The sequence below is a fragment of the Paroedura picta genome, chromosome 1 (assembly GCF_049243985.1).
Source record: "Paroedura picta isolate Pp20150507F chromosome 1, Ppicta_v3.0, whole genome shotgun sequence".
Lineage (NCBI taxonomy): Eukaryota > Metazoa > Chordata > Lepidosauria > Squamata > Gekkonidae > Paroedura > Paroedura picta.
In genome coordinates, this window is record NC_135369.1 from 86,493,852 (window position 1) to 86,517,205 (window position 23,354).

At 43.0% G+C, this 23,354-nt stretch overlaps 1 pseudogene; it reads right to left on the minus strand.

Moving 5' to 3' along the window:
* Positions 1-19,172: 19,172 nt before the first annotated feature.
* On the minus strand, positions 19,173-19,613 carry LOC143824069 (uncharacterized protein C8orf88 pseudogene; annotated as a pseudogene).
* Positions 19,614-23,354: the final 3,741 nt, after the last annotated feature.

The window sequence follows — 23,354 nt, forward strand, 5'->3', positions numbered from 1 at the left end:
CCCACTGCTGTCTTCTGGCGCTTTCGTCCAAGCACTGGCTAAACTCTGCTTAGTGTCAGCAAGATGGCTGCATCCATAGCATGGGGCCCAGGGTACAAATATGCTATATCAGCATTAGCCCAGGGGTAACACCTGCCACAGTGGGAGGGTTACCTTAAATAGTAGATATATTTGCATGCACTGTTTTGTTTTTCTACCCTCTTTCTACAATCCCAGCCCAACTGCATTATTTTGTTTTACTAGGGATTTTTGCTGTTAGAATCAAACAGTATCATAGCTTGTAATCCATTTGATAAATGAAAAGCCTTTTATTGTACTTGTAGTCTATTTGGTCCCAGAGGCAGACATGGATAAATAACAGCAACGGTAATAACAATTCCTGACCAGTGTCACAGTTGCATGGGAAAAAATGTCTGAATCTCAAGGAAGTTGCAAAACATAGTGGGGGGGGGATGTAAGCTTTGGGCTAGCGACATCAGACTAGCTCAGCACTAGTTTCTTTAAGGATAGAATAGAAGTAATCAGAAATTAATATAATGAAAAAGAAAAACAGAAGATTCTACCAGAATTTCAAAAGGATCACTACAGATCTTATATTTAAGACACAAACCAAAACCCAAATAATATTACTAAAATCCAGTTTTGTTGCATTGATTGTTGTATATATTATACTAGCCTCTTTGACATGAATATTCACCATTCTCAATGTAGCCAAATCTGTGGTTACTTAAATCTACAGACTTGAGCCATAAACAGACAAGACAGACCTGAGACCAATTGTGTACAGGAAGAAAAGGCAAGGGCCGGCGTGTGCATGGCAGTGGGGCTAATCCCCATCTACGCATGATGTTGCCACCAGCCTGGCATCCTCCAGGCCCTGGCCTGCTTCAGGGCCTCAGATGGCCCACACCAAAGGAATACTGCTTTTTCCACATTCCCTTTTTTGCCTCAGCCAGCATCATCAGCCATGCCGGGCCAGGTCCTTGCATAGAGGCTCCTCCCCTCCTAGAAAACATACTGTTCAGCTTTGCGGCACTGTGGAGCCAAATGGGGAGTTTTTAAAAACCTTCTATGAAGGTGGGCATGCAATCCCCCCCCCCCATGGAAGTAACTGCCTGCCTCCCCAAACACTGATGCATCGAAGTGCATCAAACCTTTCAGCTCAGGAGTTGTGTGTGCACAGCCACAACTCTGGGATAGACTTACTGTGCCAGTGAAAATATTCCCCCATTGGCACACAAGAAGTGTTGGGCATGCTGCCCCACTGCAAGAAACTGGTAGCAGCCCAGTGTGGCCGCCACCATACATAACAGCTCTGAGGATGTCCAAAAGGCTCCCATGCCTCTACTATTCTGTAAAATGGGCAGGAATGTTCATGGAGCATTTTTATAAAGGAAATCAGGCCGTATCATAATGGAATGGTTCAGGAGGGTGCTTTTATAAAGGGAGAAAGGTTGTAGTCCATCACAGTGTTGGTTGTGTTATTTATTATCTTGGGTTTGCTGCCTTGTCTTCTACATTTATAATCCATTACTTGCATTGTTTATAGTATGTCACAATCTAGACATTTTTTTTTGTTTGCATTTTGTTTCCTAATATTGTAATAATTCCATTGCACTGTTAATTAGATGCCTTATACTGGCTTATTTCTTTGTTTTCATCTTTTGTAATACATTTTGAGGCTCAGAGAGAATGGTGGGCTATAAATAATGAAAACAAATAATTTGTCTTGAATCTGAATAAGAATGGCAAACTATAAATTAAGTAAACAAATAAAAGGGCAGTTTTTGAAAAGAGACTTTGGGATGTAATGATTTCGGACTATATTGTACTCATGTCAAAATGAAAAATGATTTTCTTGTATATCTTAGTGTGAGCAATAAGTAATGCCATGAATTACAATCTTTCTGTTGTTTGCTTGTATATACATTCATGCCAATTTGAAAGATTTGTTTGTAGTATTTTTTACTCTACAAATTTGTCATTCAAAATAGGGTTGCTAGGCAGTGCCTGCAGGAGTTTTGTGAGGGGTGCAATATCCCAGGAGAAAAAAGAAAAAGAAGAAAAGGCCTTGTTTACTTACAGGAAGTTCTGACTATAGAGTTCTGGTGATTCCTAGAGCTACATGGAAGTTACAAAGGGTCGTTCTAAGACTCACAAGGAACTCTGTAGTCAGAAATTCCTATAAGTATATGACTTTTTAATTTTTCTTCCAGGATGCTGCCCCCGTTTAGCCCCAGTATCTGCCCACCAACCAGCTGAGCATTGGCAGGCAAGGGCCACAATTTTCTGGAGGTCTCCCACCATAAGATGGCAAATGAGAACCATAGTTTTGCATTATTTTAAAGTATTGCATTATTTTAAAGTATTAACAAGCACATATCTCTATCGAAGGGCCAGAACTTATAGAAGAGTATACATTATTGTCCATTGTATTCAATTAATTTAAAAGGATGCTATTAGTGTCACACACCTAGAGCTATGTTTTTAATATCTTTTGTTTCTGGCACTTGAGAAGGAAATCAGTAGGTCCTATTTTATCCACTTTATACTCCAAACACCTGTACTCCATTCCACTGGTTTCAACGTGGCTTACGCTCCCAAGTCATTGTTAAGGCTCACTGTTCTGTCTCATAAAGGAGAAACGCCTTAACCCCAAAGTTTTTTGAACCAAGAACCTAAAGGGTTAAAAAATACAAATATACTGCTTAATACAACAGTGACAACATGTAAAAAGCTCAAAATGCTCAAATATATGAAAATACATGCATTTATTAAAGGTAGTTAAAAATAATTTCTGGCTCAAGTGTTAGCCTCACATACTGATTAAAATAATTGACCACATGCACTTCAGCCTGATGCCCTTCATTGGTGTTCAAACATATATAACATATCATAAACAATAGCTCCAGACATAAAACAATTAAATAGTTTACAAATAAAAAGGACCCAAAAGTGGTTGTAATTTTTTTTACTGTAATATAGGATAGGAATAAAAAAGCAGAGGCCTCTTTATAAGTAACCGTTGCCCTTGTTAAATATGCATATGGTCACTCTTCAATATACTTTCTTTTCAAGTTCCAAAAATATTAATTCTCAAATATAGTAGGGAGTCCCTGCAAACACCTGCACTCCATTCTACTGGTTTCAAGTTGGCTTTTAAAATTTATCCTTGTAGCTCAACCCCTGGGCTTGTAGCTCAACCTTGTCTAGTTGGGTTTTGGTCCCCTTTTTGGTTTTGTTGTTTTGTAACTCCATTCTCCCCCTTCAAGGATCGCTGCCTTGTTGTGGCAAGGGGGCTTGCGTAGTTCAGTGAAGCTATGAGCTATGCCGTGCAGGGCCACCCAAGACGGACAGGTCATAGCTGAGAGCTCTGACAAAAGGTGATCCACTGGAGAAGGAAATGGCAAACCACTCCAGTATCTTTGCCATGAAAACTCTATGGACAGTTCCAATAGGCATAACGATATGACGCTGGAAGATGAGCCCCTCAGGTCGGAAGGTGTCCAATATGCTACTGGGGATGAGCAGACGGCTAGTACGAGTAGCACCAGAATGAATGAAGCGGCTGGGCCAAAGCCGAAAGGACGCTCAGTTGTGGAAGTAACTGGTGGCGAAAAGACAGTCCGATGCTGTAAAGATTTTTATTCCATAGGAACCTGGAACGTCAGATCCATGAATCAAGGCAAGCTGGATGTGGTTAAACAAGAAATGAGAAGACTGAACATCGACATTTTAGGAATCAGTGAACTAAAATGGACAGGAATGGGTGAATTTAATTCAGATGACCATCAGGTATACTACTGTGGACAAGAATCTCGCAGAAGAAATGGAGTAGCCTTCATAATCAATAAGAGAGTAGGAAAAGCAGTCTTGGGATACAATCCCCAAAATGACAGAATGATCTCAGTTCGAATCCAAGGCAAACCATTCAACATCACAGTGATCCAGGTCTACGCCCCAACCACTGCTGCTGAAGAGGATGAAGTTGATCAGTTCTATGAAGCCCTACAACACCTTCTAGAAGCAACGCCCAAAAATGATGTGCTTATCATCATGGGGGATTGGAATGCTAAAGTAGGAAGCCAAAAGATAACCGGGATAACAGGCAAGTTTGGCCTTGGAGTACAAAATGAAGCAGGGCACAGGCTGGTAGAATTTTGTCAAGAGAATACAATGGTCATAGCAAACACTCTTTTCCAGCAACCCAAGAGACGACTCTACACATGGACATCACCAGACGGTCAACACAGAAATCAGATTGACTATGTGCTCTGCAGCCAAAGATGGAAAAGTTCTATCCAGTCAATAAAAACAAGACCAGGAGCTGATTGTGGTTCAGATCATGAGCTTCTTGTTGCAAAATTTAGGCTTAAATTGAAGAAAGTAGGGAAAAGCACTAGGCCACTCAGGTATGAACTAAATCATATCCCCGACGAATACACAGTAGAGGTGACAAATAGATTTAAGGAATTAGATCTGATAGACAGAGTGCCTGAAGAACTATGGACGGAGGTTCGCAACATTGTACAAGAGGTAGCAACTAAAACCATCCCAAAGAAAAAGAAATGCAAGAAATCAAAATGGCTGTCTGAGGAAGCTTTACAAATAGCTAAGGAGAGAAGGGAAGTGAAAGGCAAGGGAGAAAGAGAAAGATACACCCAATTGAATGCAGAATTCCAGAGAAAAGCTAGAAGAGATAAGAATGCCTTCTTAAATGAACAGTGCAAACAAATAGAAGAAAACAATAGAATGGGGAGGACCAGAGATCTTTTCAAGAAAATTGGAGATATGAAGAGAACGTTTCATGCAAAGATGGGTATGATAAGGGACCAAAATGGTAGGGACCTCACAGAAGCAGAAGAGATCAAACAAAGGTGGCAAAATTATACAGAAGAACTATACAAGAGTGAGCTTAACATCCCTGATGACCACAATGGGGTAGTTACTGACCTGGAGCCAGACATCCTGGAATGTGAAGTCAAATGGGCCTTAGGAAGTCTGAGCAACAATAAAGCTAGTGGTAGTGACAGCATTCCAGTTGAACTATTCAAAATCTTAAAGGACGATGCAGTAAAAGTGCTACACTCGATATGCCAGCAAATTTGGAAAACTCAACAATGGCCACAGGATTGGAAAAGGTCAGTTTATATTCCAATCCCAAAGAAGGGCAATGCCAAAGAATGTTCAAACTACCGCACCATTGCACTAATTTCTCATGCTAGCAAAGTTATGCTCAAAATCCTACAAGCTAGGCTCCAGCAATATGTGGACCGAGAACTTCCAGAAGTACAGGCAGGATTTCGAAGAGGCAGAGGAACTAGAGATCAAATTGCAACATACGCTGGATCATGGAGAAAGCTAGGGAGTACCAGAAGAACGTCTACTTCTGCTTCATTGACTATGCTAAAGCCTTTGATTGTGTGGAGCACAACAAATTGTGGCAAGTTCTTAAAGAGATGGGAATACCAGAGCATCTTATTTGTCTCTTGAGAAATTTATATGCAGGTCAAGAAGCAACAGTGAGAACTGAACATGGAATCACTGACTGGTTCAAAATTGAGAAAGGAGTTCGGCAAGGCTGTATACTGTCGCCTTGCCTATTTAACTTGTATGCAGAGCACATCATGAGAAATGCGGGATTAGAGGAGTCACAAATTGGGATCAAGATTGCAGGGAGAAATATCAACAACCTCAGATATGCAGATGATACCACTCTAATGGCAGAAAGTGAAGAGGAACTAAAGAGCCTGTTGATGCGGGTGAAGGAGGAGAGTGCAAAAGTTGGCTTGAAACTCAACATCAAGAAAACAAAGATCATGGCATCCGGCCCTCTCAATTCCTTCCAAATAGATGGGGAAGAAATGGAGATAGTGACAGATTTTATTTTCCTGGGCTCCAAGATCACTGCAGATGGGGACTGCAGCAAAGAAATTAAAAGACGCTTGCTCCTGGGGAGGAAAGCTATGGCAAATCTAGACAGCATCCTAAAAAGCAGAGACATCACCCTGCCAACAAAAGTGCGTTTAGTCAAGGCTATGGTCTTCCCAGTTGCAATGTATGGCTGCGAAAGTTGGACCATAAGGAAGGCCGAGCGTCAAAGAATTGAGGCTTTTGAACTCTGGTGCTGGAGAAGACTCTTGCGAGTCCCTTGGACTGCAAGGCGAACAAACCGGTCAGTCCTCGAGGAGATCAGCCCTGACTGCTCTTTAGAAGGCCAGATCCTGAAGATGAAACTCAAATATTTTGGCCACCTCATGAGAAGGAAGGACTCCCTGGAGAAGAGCCTAATGCTGGGAGAGATCGAGGGCAAAAGAAGAAGGGGACGACAGAGAATGAGGTGGATGGATGGAGTCACTGAAGCAGTAGGTGCAAACTTAAATGGACTCCGGGGAATGGTAGAGGACAGGAAGGCCTGGAGGATCATTGTCCATGGGGTCGCGATGGGTCGGACACGACTTCGCACATAACAACAACAACAAACTCCATTCTGCCAACATTTCCTTCTAAGATATTGTAGGCTACAATAATTATAAAGGGGGGGGGGTATTTGACTGAAACTGGATGTTTAATTTCAACTTGCTTCATTAGGGCATATGTTTAAATGTACAGGTTAATAGTAATGATGACTAAAAGGCCCAAGGTACATTTGGCCAGGCCAAAGGAACATTGGGTACACATGATATTATTTCTGTTTAAACAAGGAGGAAGTGAAGGATCTGTTTGCATAATAACCCATTAACACAGGAAAACTATCAGACTTCATACAATGCCCTTGTCTTCAGGAAAGCCAACACCTTGATTGCATTTCCATGGGAACAAAGAAAACTATTTTCCATGGTGACCTGGATTCTAATAAGCACACCTGTGTGGGAGAAGAGGGTTACTGTGTTTTTCTAGCCACATATCTTTTAATGCAGCCTTAAAACTGGGAAGTCTGGAAATGTCTAAGAGCAATACTTGGAGAGTTTAGGCATGCCCATCCCCTGGTCCTATTTTCCTTTAGTAAATATTTTTGTATTGTGACCCAAAAAGCTTGCTGCAGTGCCAAGTTAATGTGTTATGTTGATACTGAGATGAAAAAAAGCCTGTAGAAGTTTGTGCTTTCGATCATTATTGTCTCACATTCCCTTTTTACTAGTTGGAGAAAATGAAGCTGACAGGCAGTGATTTAGCTCTGCTCAGAGACTACCACCATGCATTCTCGGCCAAGGTGGAGTTTGACCCTAGAACCAAGAATATCGGCTGAATGACACTAGCTTTCTTTTCCCCCCAAATGGTGGCTTTTTCATATTGACCAAGCAAAATCACATGAGTGGGGTCAGCTACAAGGAAGATGAGAATCAAGTGAAATGCAGAGACTTGCACGGCTGTTGAGAAAGCCCAGGGTTTCATGAAACCCCTGTTGAGAAAGCCTGACTTAGACAGTATCACATGCTCTGTCAGCTGAGAGAAGACCTTTATAAAGAGGCCTAATCCCAAATGTCTGAGAGATTAGCAACTGCATTAGACATAGTTTTAGAGGGTTGTTGTGTTGGTCTTCAGTACAACAGCTAGGTTCAAGTCCAGTAGCACTTTAGAGACTAACAAAGTTTTCAGGTTATGAGTTTTTGAGAGTCAAGGCTCCTTTCATCAGATCTGACAAAGGCAGCTTTCACTCTTGAAATCTTTTATCTCGCCCCAATCTTGTTGGTCTGTAAGGAGCTACCGGACCCAAGTCTAGCTGTTGCACTGGAGACAGAAACTGGAAGAGGGCTAATGTTGCAACATTGTGCTGGTGTGTTGATATCACTTCATACCACTGAAACTAAGCACAACATCAGAACAAATAAGTTAACACATGTGCATGGTCAGACTTGTCCCCTGATTTCCCTCCCTGGAAAGATAGACACTGGGGCTTGGATGAGGTAGAGTAATACATCATGTAAATATACAGAAATATAAAGAAACACATTTAAAGTGTTATAACTTACATTTCAGAAATTTTAAAACTAAAACTAATTTGCCTGTATCACCTCCTAATCAGGGGATAGAGAAAGAGAGGGGGTGTCTTCCAGTTTGGATGTGTTTTGGTAGAAAGGCCAGTGAAATTCCTGATGTTATTTTTAGGGCCTCAACCGTAGGCCCAGTAGAACAGTTCTGTTTTACAAGCCCTGTGGAACTGTCCAAGGTCCCTCAGGGCTCTGATGTCATCGGGTGGAGCATTCTACCAGGCTCTGGTTGAGGCCAATTTGATCTCTTCATTTATCCTTATGAAGTTAGGCAAATCTTAGTAAGTGACCACATGAGAGAGGAAGTACTTTTATTTATTTAATTTTATTTAAAACACTTAACTGCATTTCTACCTTGTGGAACTCAAGGCAGCCTTCAATGTAATTTTTTTATTATTATTATAAATCGTATCCATGGTTCCTCTATATATTTGTGAAACGGCTCTGTGGGAGGAGCATGTCCTGGGCTTCTGCAAGTGAATATGGGCCAATCAGTGAATACGGGCCAATCACTGAATACGGGCCAGTAGGGCCGGCCCCTACACCCACCTCTCTCACAGTGTGCCTATTATGGGGAGAAGAAGGGAAGGCAATTTTAAACTGCTGAGAGATACCTGAGGTGCCTGTGGACCATTCCCAGGTCTAATGAAGCTGTCAGCCCCACTTCCCTGATAGGATGACTGTTATGGGGAGAGGAAAGGAAGGTGATTTTAAAATGCTCAAAGAAAACTGAGGCCTGCTGGGTGACTGTGGTCCATTCCCAGTTCCCACAAACTCTCAGCTCCACTTGCCTGACATGGTGTCTGTTATAGGGAGAGGAAGGGAGAAGCAGGCAAGACAATTTTAAACTGCTTAGAGACACCTGAGGCCTGCTGGGTGACTGTGAACCATTCTCAGTTCTCACAGAGCTCTCAGCCCACTTCCCTCACTGGATAACTGTTATGGGGAGAGGAAGGGAAGGCGATTTTAAATTGCTTAGAAACAACTGAGGCCTGTTGGGTAACGGTGAGCCATTCCCAGTTCTTTCACAGCTCTCAGCCCCACTTTCCTCACAGGGTGTCTGCTACGGGGAGAGGAATGGAAGGTGATTTTAACTTGCTTAGAGACACCTGAGGCCTGCTGGGTGACTGTGGTACATTCCCAGTTCTCTCAGACCTCTCAAGCCCCACATCCCTCACAGGTTTTGTGGGGAGATGAATGGAAAAGGTGTTTGTAAACTGCTTTGTGACTCCTTTTAGCTGAAAACAGCAGGGTACAAAAATCCAGCTCTTCTTTTCTAAGGGGTAACCATGGAAGAAGCATGTGGGCACATAACATTATATCAACAGTAAAAAAAAATGGAGACAGAAGGAGCAGGGCTACAGAACTGGGAGGAATTGGTTGCCATGTAATTTTCCCCTAAGTATAGTCTCCAGTCTGATTTTCCCTTCACATATCTGAAAACATGGCTCTTGAAAACTCATCTGTTATCACTATGCCACAATTCCCAAAGGTCAGTCCTCTCCCACATTCAGCCAACATTCCAAACCACAGGTTCTTGATGCCCACGCCCTCATTTGTCACCATGCCACCACAACCCCCCCCCCCGCCCCATTCAACACACATATTCAACCTCATGCCCTTACAGACTGGACAACTCCTCCCCTTACTCTTCGCAGTGCCAAGATCTCTCTCTTAATCACTCTCTTCCTTTTTACCTACCTCTCTTTTTGCTATTTCACCCCCCTCCCTCTGCCAGTGCCCGTTGTATCTGCTACAACGGGCTTTATTCTCAGTTTATATATAAATGACAAAACTTTTTCTGGCACACATGGGAATGCACTCTTGATATAGAGCTAGGCAAAAGCTCAGAGTGGTGGCCACATCTAGTACATATTTTAGAAGGTGGGCTCCAAATCAGATACTTTTGAAAGACTAGAGCAACACCTAATAGATTTTTCTTTGCCACCCTGCAAACCTTTAGATTTTGATCTTGTACAAAAGAGCACTCCACACAATAATTTGACCACTGAGGAAGACCCCTCCAGTTCAAAGTGCATTTGATTTATTCTGTCATGTGCAGTTAGATATGTGTTGTTTTTATTATGTTTTTAATATATTGAATCAGTGCACTTTGTTTAATAAATATTTGTTAAGATTTTTTAATATTGTTGCAGCTCAACCTTTGGGTTCCTGACTTTCTGTTCATGTTGGCTTTCGGTTTCCTTTTTTAGTTTTGCACCAATTTAAAATAACAGTTGGGACTGCCAACAAATAAAATTTAAATTAGTCAAATGCAGTCCTCAATCAAAACTTTTGTGAGAAAGTTCTGTTGCATTCTTTACAAACTAAATGTACCTGCGATTATTCTTTGGAGCTTGTTGACACATACAAATGGAGGGGATTCATGGAGCTTGGCTGTCTTTGTTCAGTTGACCAGCAGAAACATCGCAGAGAGGATGTGTTAAGGAAGAAAAGCCCAACAAAGTAATTAGGCAATTGTTGGTCTCCATATCACATGCTTTGTGCCCAGAAACACAGTTGTGTCTTTGGAAGGAACTGCTGGATTTGTTAGATGTGAGCAGTGCTTCTTTGCTTCTGCAAAACAAGAACAAATAAAAATCAGCTAATAAATAAAGAACTGTCTGCATCATGCTACAGCTATGTAAAGTTGGCTGGGCTGTATTTGTGAGCTATGCTTTACCAGAGTCAGATGTGATTGTATTCTGGGAAATCCACAGTGTTCATCATGTTGCCTTCTCTAACACAAGCTTTGACCAGATCCATTGCAGACTCACTGAGGCCAGCAGGAGTTTTGTTGTTGACTTCAGTGTGATTCAGAAACAAGCCAGTGCCATCCCACAGATTTTTTACTCTGATCCTGCTTTGGTGTAAAATCTTATTACAGTGATACATTCAAGCAAAAGGACTGGGAATCATCATAGCAGTGGTAAAAAGGTCAACCTCTCCCTTTGGAAGCAGCAGGGCTAGAGAAAAAAAACTGATACATGAAATGGCTTTGACTTTACAGGCTCAAGTCCTCAGATCAGCTATGAATTTACGGTGTAGGGTGAGGGGATGTATAAAGTGCCTTCAAATCACTGCTGACTTATGGTGACCCCAGCCAGGTTCTTTCAAGGCAAGGGAGAAATAAAGGAGGTTTGCTATTGCCTTCCACTGCAGGCTTCCAACTCTTCTGAGATCTGACAAGATTGGGTTATACTATGACGCCTTCCCTACCAATGAATTGACTATGGGGTTTCTATTTCTTAGTTACCCCATGCTAAATGAAACCATATTGCAATGTATTGTCTAGTCTATGGGAAGAATACAAATGCTATATTACAAGAAACTTGTGGGGGTGCTATCACCTTCCCCCAACTTTGTTCCCTTCCTTCTCCCTCCTACCTCTCTCACAGTCTTTCTCCCCTCTGCTATCCCTTGCCTTACTCTATATCTTCCTGCCCCTCATCACTCTTTATTTTTTTTTGCCTCCCCACCTCATCACTCTTTCTCGCTCTTTCTGTCTCCCACCCCATCACCCTTGGTGTAGTGGTTAGGAGTGCAGATTTCTAATCTGGCAATCTGGGTTTAATTCCATGCTCACCCACATGCATCCAGCTGGGTGACCTTGGGGTCGCCACGGCACTGATAAAACTGTTCTGACCGAGCAGTGATATCAGGGCTCTCTCAGCCTCACCCACCCCACAGGGTGTCTGTTGTGGGGAGAGGAATGGGAAGGCGAATGTAAGCCACTCTGAGCCTCCTTTGGGTAGAGAAAAGCGGCATATAAGAACCAACTCTTCTTCTTCTTCTTCTTCGTCTTCTTCTTGTTCTTGTTGTTCTTCTTCTTCTTCCTGCCTTATCACTCTCCTAGGCTATATGATTGCCAGCTCCAGACAGGGAAATTCCTGGAGATCTGAAGGTGGAGCTGTGGGATAGTGACATTTAGGGAGGAATGCAACCTCAGCAGAGTATAATGTTATAGACTCTGTCCTCCAAAGCAGTCATTCTAGGTGATCTCTAGCCCTCATCTGAAGGATGGCAATGATAGAACCCGTGGAGGACATTTTTGGTATGGCATTATACCATACCAGTCTGATGTCTTTCTCCTGTTTCTTGATAAATGCAAGAAGTCTTTCCTTCTTTTGTGTACCCTGAAATATGGTCTGGGTCATGCCTGCAGGAGAATGAGGTGCCAATATTTTTTGTATATATATATATATATATAAAAATTATGAAGAAAGGTGCACCTCTTTTGCAGGGTATTTTTAACATGCAATTCACTGTCTGCAGTCTAAAGTGGCAGGGGTGGATTGCATGGGTGGGACAAACACATACAAGCTCCTCCTCACATAAGGGGCACTCTGCATGATGGAAGCACACAGAGATATAGATCTACTGCCACCCCTTAATACCCGTTCACACTGTGGATTTGAATGAACTTGCAGTTCATATTTTAACAAATTTTTGCTCCCAGTTCTTCATGGACCTCCTCTTATTAATTCTTGCCAACAAATGTATAGGGCAGACAAATGGCCAGAGCCCATGTCTTAGTGTGCATTAACCATACATACAAGATTATTTGCATCATATGAGAATAGTTAAGTGATCTAGCAAGTGTTATTTCTGCACCATCCAAGCCTTTTCCCTTTCAGTGGGCTTTAAACTGAAAACTTTATTAGCTAATTTGGAAACAATTAAAGATTAACATGTGATGAGACAATTGACAGATCAGAAAATTCAGCCCAGGCATCTTGTTTTGCTGAGCAGATTTACAGTTCAACTGAAGATGGGTTAGTATGTGTGTTCCAGACTCTTTCCAGTGATTCTACAAAGAGCCATCTGAACTTCACATAGTTTGGGAGAAAGGAGAACGAAATATCACCAGCTCCATATCTTACTCCTTCCTGTGTGCAGCATTCTATATGTCCCATACTGTTTTGGTGTCTTGACTTTTGCTTCATGGAATATATTTGAAAGCAATCTGTGCCCTCTCATGTTTCTATGATTACTTCTGATAAGTCTGATTCAGGAGAATGATATTGTGAGAGAGCATTCAGGCAAAATCACCTGGAAATGAGTGATAATTATGCATTGCAGAGTTTTCCTGTAAATCTAAGGGAGATAATGATGGCCTTTGGGAGAAAATTAGCCTTTTCATTCCCCTTCAAACAGTGAATTACAGTCTAATAGACCTCCTGTCTGACAATGAAGGTAGTTAGAGCATGAACAAAGAAGCTACAACATAACTTTTGGGTGTCTGATATTCAATCGGCTTCAATCTCCACATCTGACAAGCATGAAACATGTCAGAAGACACAAACATTAGCCTCTGTGATGTCATCTGAGTTGTCTGACGCTCAACCCTTCAAATATGGAGGTCCTGTGGAAGGGACCCAGGAAGCGCGCCTACCCAATCTGGATGGTAGCTCACTCCACCAGAAACAAAGGAATGATCCTTGATGCCTCCATCTCCATGGAGGCACAAGTCATGAGAGCAACATGGCAGGCCTTTTACCAGCTATGCCATACCAAGCTATTAGTGCCCTACTTGGCCCCAGAACACCTAGCCACAGTGATTCATGTGATGGTCACCTCTGGACTAGACTTCTACAACTTGTTCTATGCAGGCCTGAATCTTGATTTGGAAACTGTAACTGGTCCAGAATCATAGAATCATAGAGTTGGAAGGGGCCATACAGGCCATCTAGTCCAACCCCCAGCTCAACGCAGGATCAGCCCAAAGCATCCTAAAGCATCCAAGAAAAGTGTGTATCCAAACTTTGCTTGAAGACTGCCAGTGAGAGGGAGCTCACCACCTCCTTAGGCAGCCTATTCCACTGCTGAACTACGCTGACTGTGAATATTTTTTTTCCTGATATCTAGCCTATATCTTTGTAAAGGTAAAGGTAAAGGTATCCCCTGTGCAAGCACCAGGTCATCACCCTTGGGGTGATGCCCTCTAGCGTTTTCATGGCAGACTCAATACAGGGTGGTTTGCCAGTGCCTTCCCCAGTCATTACCTTTTACCCCCCAGCAAGCTGGGTACTCATTTTACTGACCTCGGAAGGATGGAAGGCTGAGTCAACCTTGAGCCGGCTGCTGGGATTGAACTCCCAGCCTCATGGGCAGAGTTTTCAGAGTGCATGTCTGCTGCCTTACCACTCTGCGCCACAAGAGGTTCTTCCCCACCTTTGTAGTTTAAACCCATTACTGCGCGTCCTTTCCTCTGCAGCCAACGGAAACAGCATCCTGCCCTCCTCTAAGTGACAATGTCGCAGCCAGGATGCTCACAGATACCCCATGGAGATTCCACATCCGGTCTGCACTTCAACGACTCCTCTGGCTCCCAGTTAAATTCCAGATCAGGCTTAAGGTTTTGGTAATCACCTTCAAGGCCATATGTGATCTGAGCCCAGTGTACCTGAAATAGTGTCTCTCTGCCTATACCCCCCCAAAAAAACCCTATGCTCTGCCACAGCCAACTGGCCCCAAAGAAGTATGCTGGACCTCAACCAGGGGCCAGAACTTTCTCGGTCTTGGCTCCCACCTGGTGGAACAAGCTCCTTGAACAGATCAGAGCCCTTCCTGAACTACCACAATTCCAAAGGGCCTGTAAAAGGGAGCTCCTCCACCAAGCATTTGGTTGTGGCTGGCCCATTCAACAACATCTGCTGGTCCCCCAAACACCCCCCTCTATGATCTGAGCCATGCTGACCTCCCGCAGGTTCATGTTAAAAGTTGAGAGTTGTCATACTGTGAATCTGTTATAATCTGTTACGATCAGTTTTGGAACCACTGTTATGTTTGCTGTCACTAGATTATGATGTATACTCATGACATTTTATGTAAACCGCCCTGAACCTTATGGGAGAAATTCAAGAAACTAACTAACTAACTAACTAACTAACTAACTAACTAACTAACTAACTAACTAACTAATTAACTAACAAATAAAATATATGAAAAATAATTCAGCTGAGGAAGGCAGGGCTGTAGGGAGGAAAAACAACACTAGGAAGATTTGCATTCTGTAGAAAAGCCTTCTGAGCCTCCGGGGAGGGCAGTATAGAAGTATGATAAATAAATAAATTAAATAAATAAAACCTTTTCCCTATGGATGCCATCTTCCAAGAGTTTAAGCAGATAAAATCCAAATGCAGGTCCTGGTAGATTATGCACTGGCACAAATAGGGTTATTTCCATTAAAATGATTTTACAGACACAGAAGAAGAAGAGCTGATTTTTTTGTACCCCACGCAGGCAGAAAAGGCTGGGCTGGTGCTTGTATGGAAGTGGGGATTAGTCCTGCTGTGCCTGTCCTGGGCCTGACATGCATTAGGCCCTCCATTGCCCCACAGCAAGGGAACGTGGATATTTCTGCATTCCCTGGTCTGCGAAGGGGGCCAGTGGGGCCTATCTTGATACAGGTCAGTGGGAATGGGGAAGAGCCGGGCCTTCCATGCCCAGCTTCTCCACCTGTTACGGTACCCGGAGGGGATAGAAAATGCCCACTTGGCTCCTCAGCATTTCGCAGCACCATAGGGCCAGCCAGGATATTTTTCTATTTTCATAAAGGTGAGAATACATTGTCGTGCAATCCCACCTTTGTGGAAATTAAAAACCCACCAACCCCCCTGCTGCAAAGCACAGCAGAACCTTCCTGCCCTGGCTGCCTTTGTGTAATCTGGGGTGAACCAGGTCTGTTGGGGAAAATCTTCTTTTATGGGGACATGGGAAATGGTGGGACTAATTGCCCTGTTGCATGGAACCAGCAGTGGCCTGACATGGCCCCTGCAGTGTGGAAAAGGTCTCAAAGTGGCTTACTGTCATCTTCCCTTCTTCTCCCCACAACAGACACCCTGTGAGGTAGGTGAGACTGAGGACCAAGGTCACCCAGCTGGCTGTATATGGAGGAGTAGGGAATCAAACACAGGTCTCGAGATTAGAGGCCACCACAACAAGCTGGCTCTCTTTATTTCTGTTGAAAATAGCTTTAATTCCAATGAGAATTACTGGGTACATGTTAAAGATATATCTGATTACAGTCTATCGCCCCATTATGCATGGGCCAGAATGCCCGCGCTGGCGGCAGGAGCGCTTCTGTGAAAATCACCGATAATGCTTGCTGCCACCGCCAGCACGGGCACCTCCCAGCCCAGGGCTACAGAAGGCCCATGGTAAGCGACCGTGGGATCTTCTGTAGCTTCCTGGGTAAGGCAGGGCTGCAGCGGACCGGCACTGTGTGTCATCGCCTGCACCAGGCTTGTCGGCCCGCCCAGCCCCCTACGGTGTCCTTGTAGGGACACCGCGCACCCCTGTGGGCTCCATGGAGTCCCAGAGCTGGCAGGGGCGACCCCCTCCCCCTCCCTGGGCTTGCAGAGGGGGGCTGCCCCCCCACTCCTTCCCTGGGCCGTCCAAACCTCCACCCCCGCCGCGCCGGCTTACCTTCTGACCCCAGCGTTCAGGGCGCTCGCGCTACGGTGGGGCAGCCCAGCATGCCCTGCCCCCGTGCATACATGGGGAACGGTGGGGCATCCTGGCCCACCACAATGGGACGGCACGCAGTAGCTGCCGCCGTGCATAAGAGGCCTATCGAGATTAGAGAACATAGGGGTGTGGCTAAAGATGTCGTCCTGAGAGGGTGGCAGGGCATCTGCTCTGCTATCTCTGAAGCCTGACAGGGGTCAATTGTGCAAGCAATTGGCAGAAAAGAGGAGGGGTACGCAAACCCCACCTCACCTTTCTACCCAGGAAGTTCTTGGGGCCGTCTCCAATCCTTTAGGGAGTGTATCTCCCCGGATTATAGGCTGTCAGCGTTCCAGGTCCAGAGGACGACTGCCATTTTCTACCTCGGACTTTCTTTTCTTTCTTTAATCTTAAAGTATCTGCTTCAACCCTACATGATGATTTACTACAAATGAACGCTTTGAACTGAGGGGAGGACATCGGCTGAGTTCCAAAACATCATTTACTGCAAGTATCTCTCGTTTTTTTTTTCTCCGTCTCTCTTCCTGCATCAAAGCCCTTTGTTTCCCCCCTCCTCTTACTCTGCTCTGCCTGAAGCCACCTCGTTAAGAGGCAGGCTAATTCTCCTAACTAAGCAGAAGAAGGACTCAAATCAACTCGAATTAATTGGCAAAAGCTCTTATTGTAATTGTTTTGGTTTTCGAAGATAAGAAGATAAGAGCTGTGAATGGGAAAATCTCACGAGAACTCTGTGCCTTAACTGACTTTAATACGTCACATGCCTGTGCCGGAACATTAGAGGATAAAACAGAGGACCTCTACTGGCCACTTGTAAAATTGTTTGAGGCCGGGTTTTTTAAAAGTCAAAATCATGTCTATGTTAAAAAGATTGGCTCATCTAATAGAGATACAAACCCAAGATTACAAAGTATTCTTAGATGGATTGATCAAAAATATCTCCAAGGAGATTCAAGATGGCAAGGAAGAAGTCTTCAATAGGAATGATGGATTAATAACAGTGACTGATGACAGCTTTAAACAAGGTGGAAAACCAACAGCAGAAGAGAAATCTGAAATTCATATCTTCAAGGAGATCCAAGATGCCAAGGAAGACGTCTTTAACAGGAATAATGGATCAATAACAGTGGCTGATGACAGCTCTAAACAAGGTGGAAAACCAACAGTAGAAGAGAAATCTGAAATTCTGGAGACGGAAAATGGGATGCCGGAGTTCTGCAGCCCAGATAAGGACACCCTTTTTAAAAAGACATACAGCCATCTCAAAGCAACAGTGTACAAAAATCAATCAAAAGAAATATGGATCTGCAGTGAAAGAAACCGATTTAAAGGATCTCTCTGGGGAAAAAATTGTATTGATACTGGAGTCCAGGAGGTGCAACGGCCTCAAGATTTATCGATGCATACTCTGCGGGAAAGAGTACAACTGCACTTTCTACGCCAAAGGCCTATGGGACAGAATATAATTTTACGGGAACGACAAGATGTAGCAAGCCTCGAGATGAGACCCCCTTAAGAAGACCGAAAGCTCATATTGTTTTATGTTTAATGTTATACTGTATTCTATATTTCCATTTTTATGAAAAAGGGGAAGCAGTGTCTCTTTCTCTCTTGTTTTTCTTGTCTCTTTTCTTTTGTAGGCATATAGGTAATATAATCATTAGTGCTGAAAATGTAAAATGGGGTTCTCCCCCCTTATTTTTTCTTTCTTCTATTAGTGTATTGTCCTAGGACTAAAGCCTACACTGACTTGTAGAAAATGTTTAATGTTAAGCTTTCAACTTAAATCTGAAAATATATCTGTTAGGATGGTTCTTAGAATGGGTCAAGCATAAATTGTTTTGTAGATGTATCAGAACCAAGGATAAGGAGAAGCTATAGAAGACTGAAAGCTTATATTGTTTTATGTTTAATGTTAAGCATTTAATCTAAACCTGGAAATCTTATTATTCTCTGTATTAACAACATATACTGTATTCTACATTGCTACTTTTATGAAAAAGGGGAAGCAGTGCCTTTTTTCTCTCTTGTTTCTTTTTCTTAGTAGGCATATAGGTAATATAATCGTTAGCGTTGGAAATATAAAATGGGGCTTTCCCCCCTTATTATTTTTTTTTATTATTGGTGTATTGTTATAGGGCCAAAGCCCATATTGATCTGTAGAAAATGCAAAGCTCTCAACTTATACCTTTCAGGATGGCTCTTAGAATGGGTCAAGTATAAATGGTTTGTAGATGTATCTGTATTAAGGATAAGGAGAAATTATGAAATCCTTTTGTAATTTTTTTTCTTTGTACATCTTTAAGGCAAAGCCCTACTTTCCTCTCCCTTCATCAGGGTATTGATACAGGGCCAAAACTCATACTGTGCTATAAGAAATGTTTAATGTTAAGCATCTAACTCAAACCTAGAAATATCTGCTAGGATAGCTCTTAGATTGTATAACTTTTCTTTTGTATATCTAAACAGGCCTTTTTTTTTTTTTTTTTTAATGTAGTGGAAATGCGGACGGCTCTTAGACTCATGGCTCTTAGAGTTTTGGGCAAAAGTTTATATCACTGTGGAGTCAATGTGGGGTCGTATATTCTCAAATGATGATTATATTTCTATCTTTATGAAAATAAAAAAAATCATTATAAAAAAAAAAAAAAAAAGAGATTAGAGAACATATTCCCGTAATCTTCAGTAACGAAAAAGACAGATTCTTCCTCTTCAGATAGACCTATCATCTCCTGCAGTAGGTTGTAAGTAGGTTGTAAGAACAGCAGGGTGATCAGGAGGTAATTCTAGTTTCTTTTGAGCAACTGAAACCCATGAAAGCTTCAAAAGGAAATCTCTACTAGATGTTATTCTTTCTTTGGATAATTCAGGTTTTTGTTGTTCTGAATGATGAATCAGACTTTCATTTAAGACTCGCATACCATTCAATTTACACATCCAGCCGATTTTGTTACACAGATACATAGGAGCACTGGATGAAAACTGACCCTGGAAGCTGAATGCAGCTATTGATACTAGGGAACAGATGTGTGGGCAGAAAGGTCTTGCTGGCTGGAGAGTCTTGCCAATCACTCTTTTTGTTTCCATTTCATAAACAATTTGAGATCCATACAGCACCATAGGATTCGTTTCAGGGAACATACCACCTGCCATCATCTCCTTCACACTCCAAAAGTAAATCAGAAATCCTGCAGTAAATCAGTAAAATCCTGCATCCTTGGGACATGGTAAGTGTCCTGAAGACATGGCACAAGTGACTATGTATTGCAGCAGGAATGAGACATAATTCAGGCCATTGTAGCAGTCCAAACCTCCACATTTGTAGGCTACTACCACCAAGGGACATCTAACAGGGCCTAGTTTATAGCAGTGAACAAATGACATGTTGACTTGCAGAGGCTGCTAGAAGGGACAGTGTTGGTGAAGGTGCAAATTGGGTCCTCCTAATTTACATCCAGACTCAAAAAAATGTCCAGTGAGCACCCTTAGGAGCAGCATACTGGGCGGGCAGCATGCACTGCTGCATGAGTTGGGCAAGGTGGGAAGCACATCAGAGACTCAGGAGTGACTTTCATGAATGAGAGGGTTTCCAGATTGGACAGAGAGCCCATTTCATGCATTGCCCCACTACCTCTGTGCTTTGCAGAACCAGACCTCACTCTCATTTGGTTAGAATAATTTAGGGCCAAACTACATCCTATGTGGAAGATTTTCTTTAGCACCACATAGGTGTGTCTTTGTATGATTTGGGCTGGCACTGAGGGAAAGGAAATTTCTCCCTTTCCACTTGTGTCATCTCCCCAGTAGAAATGCCTTACCCACCCCACAGCTACAGCAGAGAGAGACAATCAAATATATTTACAGATACTCATCTTTTCTCCTGCTAGGTCTACTGGCTGTTCTGGGGGTGCATGCACTTTCCTTCAACCAGCACTGTAGCCCCTCCCACATGTTAATCATAAAGAAAATACTGGGAGAGATTCTGTTACAAAGTTCCCATCTAAATGTAGTTTGGTCCCTTAACTGTCTGTGTTATGACGTTTCTTCATGGAACTAATTCTTTCAATCGAGTCTTCCCTTTCTAAGTCTGTTTTTCACACCAATGGCTGCGCTGCTTCTGTCCGGTTTCTTTTAAATGACGGTCATTAATCTCCAGACTAGAATCCTGTCTGTTGCTTTTGGGTAATCAAAATATTCTAAATCCACTAAATTCCCCTTATCTGTCATGGCAGGAGTATCTTCAAAGGATCCCAGCAGGGTAGTTAAGCATGACATGACCTGCCTATGCCTTAATGTGTGCTGGCCCTGCCTTTAATCAAATTGGGCTTTCCCAGATATTCTCCCACCCTGACCCTTAAAATCCTCTCACAGATGTCCAGCCCACTGGCCTACACTTTCAAGCCCCTCTTTTTCTCCTTTCAAAACAACAAAGCCACCTTTTCTGCTGCTCAACTTCCAGACTTTGCACATACAGGAATCACTATATGTTACTTCTTGATGCTAGAGTATGTTTACCCCTGAGCAAATGATTAATGAACAAAGAGATACAATGGCTTCCATTGGACTGTTATATGGTTAGCTGGTATAATGTGAGCATTTGCTTTATAAGAGGCAGAATGGAGAAGAGAAAGCAAATGTATGCTGGAGGCTGGGATGGTTTGCAGGCTGGGCACAATCATATGACCGTTCCATCATTTGCCAAACTCTGCATGACTCCATGCAACTCTCAAGTACAGTACTTGGTTAAGTAATGGAAAACCTAAAGATTACAGGGAACATAACTAGCACTGCCATGGAAAATAGTATTCCGGTGGAGATGTTCTTCCTGTGTAACTCATAGACAGTTTACGCACTGGAGGTTTCATGCTGGGCTGCAGGCTGGAGTTTTGGTCTTGGCAGGTTGCTCCACCTCTTCCTGTACCCACATGGGGGAGCATTTGGCCCAGTGCACCTCATCCATCCCCGATTTGTGCTCCTGCACGGGAGCTGGGGCAGTGAAGTTCCCAGTGTGTAAACTGTCATAGAGTTGTTTGCCTTAAACAAAACACTGTGATGTCATTTTGTTTGACAACTTTCACCAGCAGCCAATGAGGTGCATGTTGGGGTAGGGAAATTCACAGGATTAGAGCATCAAAATATGGGGTAGGGAATACAAATAGAGGGAAGATCTTAACATAACACTGTCATTTTTCATTGTAACCCCAAAACATTTAGTTCGTTTGTCACTGTTCTCTCCATTACAATAAATCAAGAGTGAAACAGGTTGGTTAATTATACAGGAATAACCCAAAAAGTCATCAAGAACCAGACACAACACACAACACTCTCCTCATCTATGTTTTACAGATAGCCCTAAATATCAATCCATTGAATACTTATCCAGGATTGCTGGAAAGTACCAATCCTGAGCCTTAGCCAAAGTACCAATCCTGGGCCTTAGGAGGTCTGAGCAACAATAAATCTAGTGGAGGTGACAGCATTCCAAGTGAACTATTCAAAATCTTAAAAGACAATGCAGTAAAAGTGCTACACTCAATATGCCAGCAAATTTGGAAAACTCAGCAGTGGCCACAGGATTGGAAAAGATCAGTATACATTCCAATCCCAAAGAAGGGCAATGCCAAAGAATGTTCAAACTACCACACCATTGCACTCATTTCTCCTGCTAGCAAAGTTATGCTCAAAATCTTACAAGCTAGGCTCCAGCAATATGTGGACCGAGAACTTCCAGAAGTACAGGTAGGATTTCAAAGAGGCAGAGGAACTAGAGATCAAATTGCCAACATACGCTGGATCATGGAGAAAGCTAGGGAGTTCCAGAAAAACATCTATTTCTGCTTCATTGACTATGCTAAAGCCTTTGATTGTGTGGAGCACAACAAATTATGGCAAGTTCTTAAAGAGATGGGAATACCAGAGCATCTTATCTGTCTCTTGAGAAACCTATATGCAGGTCAAGAAGCAACAGTGAGAACCGGGCATGGAATCACTGACTGGTTCAAAATTGAGAAAGGAGTTCAGCAAGGCTGTATACTGTCGCCTTGCCTATTTAACTTGTATGCAGAGCACATCATGAGAAAGGCAGGGTTAGATGAGTCACAAATTGGGATCAAGATTGCAGGGAGAAATATCAACAACCTCAGATATGCAGATGATACCACTCTAATGGCAGAAAGTGAAGAGGAACTAAAGAGCCTGTTGATGCGGGTGAAGGAGGAGAGTGCAAAGGTTGGCTTGAAACTCAACATCAAGAAAACAAAGATCATGGCATCCGGCCCTCTCAATTCCTGGCAAATGGATGGGGAAGAAATTGAGGCAGTGACAGATTTTGTTTTCCTTTGCTCCAAGATCACTGCAGATAGGGACTGTAGCAAAGAAATTAAAAGATTTTTCAGTTATGTGAGGAGCAAACGTAAAGGAGGCAATAGGCCCACTGTTGGGTGCGGATGGACAAACTCTAACGGAAGATGCAGAGAAAGCAGAAAGGCTTAGTGCCTATTTTACATCTGTTTTTTCCCACAGGTCAAAGTGTTTAGGCACATCTAGAGATGGCCATAGCCAAAGGACAGTGTCTGGGTGGCAGGTTAACATGGATAGAGAGGTTGTCGAGAGGCATTTAGCTGCACTGGATGAGTTCAAATCCCCTGGTCTGGATGAAATGCACCCGAGAGTACTCAAAGAACTTTCCAGAGAACTTGCACAGCCCTTGTCCATCATCTTCGGAACCTCTTTAAGGACTGGAGATGTCCCGGAGGACTGGAAGAGAGCAAATGTTATTCCGATCTTCAAAAAAGGGAGGAAGGATGACCCGGGAAACTACAGACCAGTGAGTCTGACCTCTGTTGTGGGGAAGATAATGGAGCAGATATTAAAGGGAGCGATTTGCAAACATCT